We start from the raw sequence: 8,870 nt of genomic DNA, 5'->3' as shown, positions 1-8,870 counted from the left end.
TCTCTCTATTTCCACGGACGGCGACGTCGCCGCGGCGACGAGTTTATACGTCTGCGATATTTCGAGGATACTCGAGCTCTCGAGGATGCCCTGGCGCGACGCGGATGAAATTTCGAAATGAATTTCATCGCGAGAAGTTTATGGTTACGTTAAAACGTGTTTAACTTTGCGCGTCTAAAACTGATGATCTCGACGTTCATTAATTTTTGTTTTTTAGATCTTTTGAAAAATTTGTACTTTGCGCAAAAATTTGCTCGCGTTTCGGCATTTCAACGTCTTATGTTTTTGCTTTGCTACTGTTTTTTGTTTTTTTTTTTTTTTTTTCGTATCGTACATGTCATGAATTTCCTCGCTGCTACGCGATCCCATCGAGGAAGACTAAATTGCTCGTTTGCGCTAATGCACTTGATATCGTTTAATAGGCTGTTATGAGAATCATCGAGTACGGGAGAGACGAGATAGGGAGAGAGAGAGAGATAAATAATGTTCTATATATTTTTCTCACCAGCAGAGTTTGATACAATCGAATCTCTCGCGTATTTCATCTTCCATTATTTTAATTTATTGTTTTTTTTCGTTCGTTGAATGTTCAACATTTCAATTGTAGTCAACAAAACTTTATTATTTTCTAATTCTACAACACGCGTATGCGCGGCGGGACAATTGTTCTCTCTCGATTCGCGAATCGATAAGTTTTCTCGGGAGAATAAACGAGCAGAAATATAAATGTGTAATTAAAATGGAATTTTTAACACCGGCGTTAATTACGTGAGAATTAACTTCTTCCATAACTGTGCGTGTAAATAATCAATCGCGTTCACAAGATCCAATCCTTCCAAATTGTGTGCGTCGATGTTGGTCAAATCGACGGTCTTATCTCAGAGAACACACACGCGGACTATCGATCGAAATGTAAAAACCTCATATTATTTCTTTTATTAAACACTATCTGCCTTGTTCCGTTTGCTTGCAAACATCAATTTACAATTCGATTGCGGATATATGTATGTTTTCTCTTTCGATATACATTATTCCGTTCGGGTCAGTGCGACGATCGATGCAACCTCGTGAAACCTCATACGACATTACCTCTTATCTACTTAATTGTGTTTTATTAACTCCGAACTTGTCCCCGTTTTTGCCACAGTTCGAAGCGTCAAAACATTCCTTTTCTCGTAGACTACGTTATTTCACTTTGCGATATCACGCAACGTGAATTTTAATAAACCGTAAGTATAGGTTCGAGCAAAACCGCGAGCACGCGCAAAGTTCGAAATGCGGAATTGATGCGGTAACGTATATATTTCGATCTTTTTCGTGTATTAAATCTAATAACAACGCGCGGAGAGAGGGGCGGCGCACATATCTCCGTGTCAAACATTTCAGCGATAGACGTAATCGCATTCGATCGAGCAATTAGCACCGCGACACGGTGCGGTGCCATTAAACCGCCGGCGCTTTCCACGTGAACATAATGTGCGTTCGTGTGAACTCGCCAAAAAAAAACGCTAATACAATCGCGACATAGATATAATCGCGCGTTATATTGCGCGTGCGGTTGCGTGCGATGATGTACTTCGCGAACGATGTCGGACGAAAAATTGAAGAAAAAGAAAAAAACAAAACGTGTGACAACGGACTCAGTTTGCGCGTCTCTCAAAGAAGCACAAACGTGAATTATTTTTTTGCTATCGTGAAAACAAGCAAAATTATAACTTTGCAGATATCGATCCGTCTCTCGCGCGTTTCTTCTATCTGTCATAAACGCTCGCATCACCTGTCATTTGCTTATCTTTTTCGCAGATTAGACAAATGGGTTTTTTTCGAAGTCGCCTCCTCAGAATTCATGAGCTCGGCGATGTTTGCTCGGAGAGACTCCTCTCCTTGACATTGATTTCGCAAAATCGCATTTCATTGACCCTTTGCTCTGTTTTTTTTTTTTTTTTTTTTTATTTATCTTGTTTCGCACAAAAACAAGCGGCGTTTCTATTTTTTAGTTAATATTTTAAATCAGAAATCTAGTCGATATATTAAACTTTCGGCCGAGCAAAGAGAAAGAAATCACATAGAATCGTATGTTTCGCCGAACTAATACAAAAATCTCGCGAGGACTATATGAGTCGATAAACAATTGCATAACGACTAGATCGTATGAATAGATAACGAAAAGACAATTGTTTATGTGTGTGTGTGTGTGTGCGTGTGTGTGTGCGTGTATGTAAATAAAATAGCGCGTTGTTGCTCTGATCCGCTCGCGCGGTTAGATCGTCGACTTTAAGAAGCGGCCGTTCTCGCATTAAATGCAAAGACGCAATTGTCGGACGATCGTTGTCGTTATTTCGCTATTTCTAGCGCTCCGCGTGCAATTCTCGGAGGAGGAATAAAAGATCGACGGCCATTTTGCGAATCCATTTCGAAAGCTCGCTATGTCGCCAGAAGAGCGCGCCACGAGTTTCGGCGACCGAGAGCGGCTACAATTTAATAGCTCGCGAATATATACTAGCGCATAGTTTCGGAGCAGATCTCTACGTGTGATCTTTGATCTTTCTCGCGCACACACAACTCTTGCGGTTGGTCGTCAATCAATTTTGAAAGAATATATCCGCGGTCTTGTACGTGCGAGAGATCAAGAAATACTTCGGTGAGGACTAAAAAAAACTGACATAAGTAAAAAGCAAATACGCGCGTTTTTACGCGCATTTGTGTCGCGTATTGCGTTAATATTTTTTTGCACGCAACTCTCTCTCGATCGATCTTGCGAGTTTATCGCTAAACATCGAATTGCCACTATTCATACGCGATAGATGACGATATTAATAACTTAAGTGGCTCGCAAATGCGCGCTCCGAGAAATTTCGCAAATTCTGCAAAAAAAAAAAAGAGATTAATCGCACGTCGATACAAAGTCCGTCTCATTATGCAGCTCGTTTATTCCGATATTATAGCGTGTCGTGAAATAGACGTTCGTATTATAGACAATGTGCATATTAAACTCTGGTGTAGCGATAGAGAGAGCGAGTGGTCTCGTTACGAAACACATGTTGCATCGAATCAAAATAGCAAATGTTTATACACACACACACACACTTCGCGTCACACTCGGCCACTCCAATTTTACATATTATCCGAATCTTTAATGCGATACGATAATTATTGACAACAAAATCATCGTTTTCGAAATGTGTTAATTTCTTACTTTAGTTGTTTTTCCGCTACGTGCGTGTGCGTGTGTGCGTGCGTTCGGCTCGAGCGACGTCGTGCTTACGTGTCATTGAGATGTCTTGTTGTCAGTTTCTATGTTTATTTTTCTACGTTTCTGGTGTGAGAAACCGAAATTTATCGCAATCGTCGTGTCACAGTGCCCGATCATGTGATTCCCATGTTTTCTATCCTCGCGCCCGTGCACGTTTCGCGATGTGTCGCAAAGACGACCGCGAGCGGTGGTAGCCGCCGTGGAAGGAACAAGACGAGAAAGAGACGAGGCGGTAGGAGGGAACGGAGCGAAACGGAACGAGAGTCGCCGAATGAGGGTGAACACAGTACGACGGGTTCGGGGCGAAGGGAAGGGCAAAGACGGTGCGAGGGAGCGAGAGAGGAGGGGATGCGCGAGCGATCGGCTCTCGCTCTACTCAGTTCCCGTCCGTCTGGCAGCCGGTTGTCCACGCGCGCGGATAGTTGACAGCTCGCCGCTTTTCGCGACGCTGCGCGAGCGCTTTCGATTCACGTGATACCGCGACGTCTCTCTTGTAGTTTTTTTTTTCTCGATTCTCGCCCTTCTTGCTTAAAGATCGACGTGGTCGTGTAAGCCGGAACGAAACACGTCCGCCGGTTATCCGAGCCAAGTTCTCGACACGGAAACGGAAGGAATCCGTCCGTGTCACGCGCGACGTTGCCGCCGTTTCGCGAAATTCGCGGGAGTCTGCGCGGGCGTCTGCGCCTATTGCGCGAATCATCGCGACGACGACGACGGCGGCCGCCATGTCTACATTTTCCCGGGATCATTTGGATATTCCACGACACGAGGCTGACACGAAAAAAAAATCTCTTCCTCGGAGATCGAGCGCCGCGACCAACACGGGAAGCCAGCGCGGAGAGGAAAAACCACATTCTAGCGGCGGGTCGTCGTATCAAAGTGCCACGAGTTAAATAATCGAAGGTAAATGTTTTGATAAAGCGCTACTTGGCGAGCGGAAAAAAAAAAAACATAGTATAAAAAGCGCGCGTGATTTTGTTCGTCGCTCGCTTAAAGGAAGCTCTTTTTTTTCTCTCTCTCTCTCTTTCTCTCTCTGTCTATCTTTCTCGCGAGCGCCTGGTCTTTCCATTACGTCAGTTCGACGTCGCAGGAAATTGACGAATCACTGGCAAACGAGTGAGAGAGCAATGAGTGCGTGTTTCGCGCGACTTCCTGCGCGGACTAAGAATTGCATAGTTTCTGCGAATTATTAGAGAAACAATTTTTTTTTTTTTTTTTACATCAATTGTCGCGTCAATACGCGAAATCGTAATTTGCAAAAATAGATTTGAGTGTTTTGCGGGAAAAAAACATTCCGAAATTCGCGCAACCGAAGTAAAATGCGATTATAACTTGAGAAAAAACAGCTATTCTCGCTTGCATATTCAAACGTGGCGACGTTATCATACTTTAGAATGTTAAATACGACAGAAAATCGCGCGCGCGCGCTATCTTGTAATTAGAAGCTAAAACTCCGCTCAGAATAATATCGAGACTGTGTGAAATGAAGACAAGGTGGAAATCTAAAAAAATAAGAAATTATCTTAAAATTTGCTGATAGAGATATGCGCGCACACGCATATATGTATATATATATATATATATATGCATGAAAAGATATATACTGGCTTTTAGCATAACTAGGTCAAATAGTTTTTCTTATCTAAAACGGTCAAGCGCAAAAATGTAGAAAAAGAACATAGTTTAAATAAGAAATTACAGAAGAGTCGGAGCAAAATAAGCACGTCGGAGGTAACATTTTTTGTTTCGCGCACTTGCCACGTTTTTTTTTTTTTTTCTTTCCCCACTTGTCCCGGCTAGTTCTCGCGTGAATGGAGTAGCTCTCTCGGTCGAAAAAACGGAGCGGAGAGAGAGAGAGCGAGCGAGCAGGACGACAGGATCCGCGCGGCATAGCTAATACACACACCGGCGGCGAGCGTGCCTTTATTTAGACAGCCAGTCGTCGATCGAACAGTAGTTTCCGATGTTCCTCGAGCGAGGAGAATTAACAACTCGACATTCAAGCGTCCGTGAAGAACGAGCGATGAGATCGAAGAGGTGAACGCACTGACGCGAAATTTACGTCAGGCGTGCGCGTGTATGCTGCAGCACGCACGTGCACGCTCGCTCGCTCCGCTCTCGGTGTGTGTGTGTGTGTGAGTATATGGCGCGGGGTGCGTGGGTTTGCGCGTTTGATCTTCAACGAATGCCTCAAGTAAATTCATGTATTATTAGATAGATAACGACCACACACACAGACACACGCGCGATATTGCGCGTACAAGCGCGCAAAATTTCGGCCGGGGGTTACATAAAGGCGCAAAAGTGCGCGTAAGGTCCGACCGTTCTATTTCTGTGCCGGCGACCGAGGCGCGTTCTAGGGCAGCGGTTCTCAACCGCATTCCTTCAATCTTCGGGATTGGAGGCGGAAGTCCGGTTATACTCCGCTATACTAACTAACCGCGCGCTTAATATCGACCGGTCGATCGTGAGATCGTGCCGAACGACCCGGCGCGCACACACACGCTATCGCGTCGCGAAATTTGTGGGAGATTGAAATATCAATTTAACGAGTTCGCGGATGTAATTACGAAACGAAATAGATTGAGAGAGAAAAAAATTGTTTCGTCAACAGAATCGAATTTAGAACGCGAAAATTTGTTACGAATTATCTTTCCGGAAAGAGAGTTTGAAAAAAATAATCGTTCGATAATAAATTTATACGCGAGTGATCGATGGTGTAGTTTTTTTTTTTTCTACGACACCGTGTGTCGCACAATTGTTATCCTAATTGATTGCGGTCGCGTTATTTCGCGCGTTATCGCGTATTTATAAAAATAAAATCCATCTACATCGGGCCCGAGCGAGTATAAACTTTGGTCCGCAACGAGATCCTTTTAACTCGATCCCACTTCGGCGACCTTTCACGAATTATCAGCGTAACGATAACGTTCTCTCTCAATGCGTGCTCTCAAAACATCGTACGTACGTGATTCCGTACACGGAGTATGCGTACGTAAAGAGTCACAGGTCGTTTCCGCGGCTCGATAAGAGTCACTGATTCGAGAGAGCCACTGAATGGAAAGGGTACGGAATAATACGCGTGTTCGCGGTTATCTCCGCTCGCTAGTTTTGTTTGCTTTTTATTAACGTTGTAACGCGATAATTTCTTCTCCAAATTGCGAGAACCACAGTCGAGCGACTGTCGTACGCTTTTTCTACATATTGTCTTGGTAATTTTTTTTTTTTTTTCCTCGCTTTTAGCGCCGCGAACGGAAAGATACTGTTATTACAGAATCGAATTCCGCCACGTAAATGACATTATCGTAGCCACACCGTAGAATAATTTCGAACTGTTCAATCCCGGGGGAAAAAAAAAAAAAGAAGAATGAAATCATTATTTATCTCGAAAAAAAAAGGGATTGCGGCGCGGGAGCGGCATGGTGGAAAATAATCGCGTGTAAAAGAGTTGCAAGGTTTTTTTTTTTATCTCTCATTCTGTTTTTTTTTCCTTCTCGCCATAAGTTTTTCACGGCGCCACATTATTGGCGAACGTCCAACCGTGGCGGCGGCCCCAGTGCCTCGTCTATTTTCGTTGATTCCGATCTTCCTGAAAAGCCAGGCCGCGGAGCGAGAGCTCGTCTCTCTGCTCCTTCCGCCAATGGCATTTAGCGCGACCACCGTCACTTTTGAAAGCGTTCGCTCGGCCGCCGACGCCACAGAGGCGCGCGATTAATACCGACTAGAAAGATGACAATAATCATGACGAATCGGCATCGCGATTTTAACAAATGTCGCGGATAATAAAACGACGATAATACGCGGCGACCCTATTGTATTTATCCTCCGCCGCAATTTTGACGCGCGTATGTACATCGCGACGTTTAAAAGCGCATCAACGACGCTTTAATATATCTCTCTCTTGCTGTTTTCGCAAAAATAGAACGCGTCAACGAGACGAAATAAATGTGCGAAACAAATCGCCGTATATTGGTGTCCCACTGGCATTTGCTTAAAACGTTTCTATTGAACATCGAGAAAAACAATTTGTTCACAAAATTTTTCAACAAACAAAGTCTTCGATAAAGTTTAACGACGCGATATTATCTCGGAGAGACAATTTTAATTATTCGAATCAACCTATCAGTTTGCATCGAATGTTCACGACGCTTTAAACATTTCTACACACCTAGTGTATTTTCATAAGAGCTAAGTGCGACACGCGCGAATATGTCGCGGAGGATATATTTCGTTTGCGTCAAGTATAAAAGCTGATTCGACATCGGAATAAAATTCCGCTCAACTCTGCTATAAAAAGATAATTTTGCAATTGACACCGCGTGTAGTGTCAAGTTAAAAGAATTTTATCGCAAGGCAGAGACGCGATCTTTCTCTCTCTCTCTCTCTCTGTCTCTCATGCACACGTACACACTGTTACATTCTTGTACTCTTTCTCTCTCTCTCTTCGTTCGGCGCCGCCGCTCGCCCCAATCGCTCGTTGCACGCACCAACGCTTCTCCCTCTGCGCGGCGGCATGCAACAGGTATCTGTGCTGACGACGTCACACGCACACACACGTACTGTCAGGACGAAGCGAGAAGGAGCTGCGACGCGACAAAGACAGATCGATCAAATCGGAGACACACCGGCGAAGGAAATACTCGCGGAGAGGAGAGAGAGAGAGAGAGATAAGATGATGCGCAGTGGGGATGCCGGGTGAGGAGGATCACACATGCGAAGACTCGGTCCGCACACACGTGTCGGACTAAATTCCTCCCCGTTTCTCTTTCCGTTTCGTGATCATTTCTCCTCCCTCTCGTCTCTCGTCTGTGCGCTGCTTTGTTGGCCGACGACAAGCTCGGGGCTTAACTCGAACCGAGTTGTGTCACCGCGACGCGCCGTGTGTGTTACGACGCTGTTATTCAACGCGTGCGCGAAAATATGCGGCGACGGTCAAACTGCGCGTCGACCCGAAAATCGTAGGCCGCGGGTCTTCCGCAGAAGATCGAAGTGCCGAGAGAGAAGGAAAAATCAGTCGCCTGTTCTTTTCTTCAAACAATAGCATCAAACAGGTTTTTTTTTTCAAATGTCCACTTTTAATTTCTACAATTGTCTCTCTGTAAAAATTAAAAAAAACGCAAATACGCACTTTGACAAACAAACAAAAAAACCGGTAATTTCGGAACTTCTCTCGTTGCGTGCATCACGCACGCGCGGATTCTGTTTACAAAATTCCTTCTCCTCGCGGGTCTCATCGCGCGCGGCGGGAAGTCCAAGCGTCCGAGCGGCGACATGTCCATAATTCCGCGAACTGCTTTAACAACGTCATGAATCACGGAATGACTCCGTGCGTCGTCGTAATGTATGCGCGCAGAAGCGAAGAGATAACAGGCGCTGCCATTATTTTCGTACGCGATTATTATTCCGGACGTGACGCGACTGTGTGTGTCGCGTTTTGCGCGAGTCGCTCGCTCGGTCGATAGTGTGCAATACACATCGATAACGATTATAGGAGGAAGTACGTGTAGTCGAAATGTTAATTTGAAAAGGTCTTTCTTTCGCAAGTCTTTGGTTTGTCCAACAATAGAGAAAGAATGAGAGAGAGAGAGAGAGGAAGGAGAGAGGGAGGGAGAGGAAG

The 8,870-nt window shown here is 44.8% G+C and overlaps 1 long non-coding RNA gene across 1 annotated transcript in view; it reads left to right on the top strand.

Annotated features, from left to right (window-relative positions):
- The first annotated feature begins 4,075 nt into the window (after positions 1-4,075).
- The window catches only part of LOC109857225, a 30,338-nt gene continuing 25,543 nt past the window's right edge, over positions 4,076-8,870 (top strand). The window contains exon 1 of the long non-coding RNA XR_002250475.1: positions 4,076-4,156. This is a non-coding gene — a long non-coding RNA (uncharacterized LOC109857225). The remainder of the gene's footprint in view (positions 4,157-8,870) is intronic.

The sequence above is a fragment of the Pseudomyrmex gracilis genome, unplaced genomic scaffold, assembly GCF_002006095.1.
Source record: "Pseudomyrmex gracilis isolate BER0280 unplaced genomic scaffold, ASM200609v1 scaffold_151, whole genome shotgun sequence".
Taxonomy (NCBI): domain Eukaryota; kingdom Metazoa; phylum Arthropoda; class Insecta; order Hymenoptera; family Formicidae; genus Pseudomyrmex; species Pseudomyrmex gracilis.
Note: the sequence above shows the minus strand (reverse complement) of the source record. Positions and strands in the feature narration are given on the sequence as shown.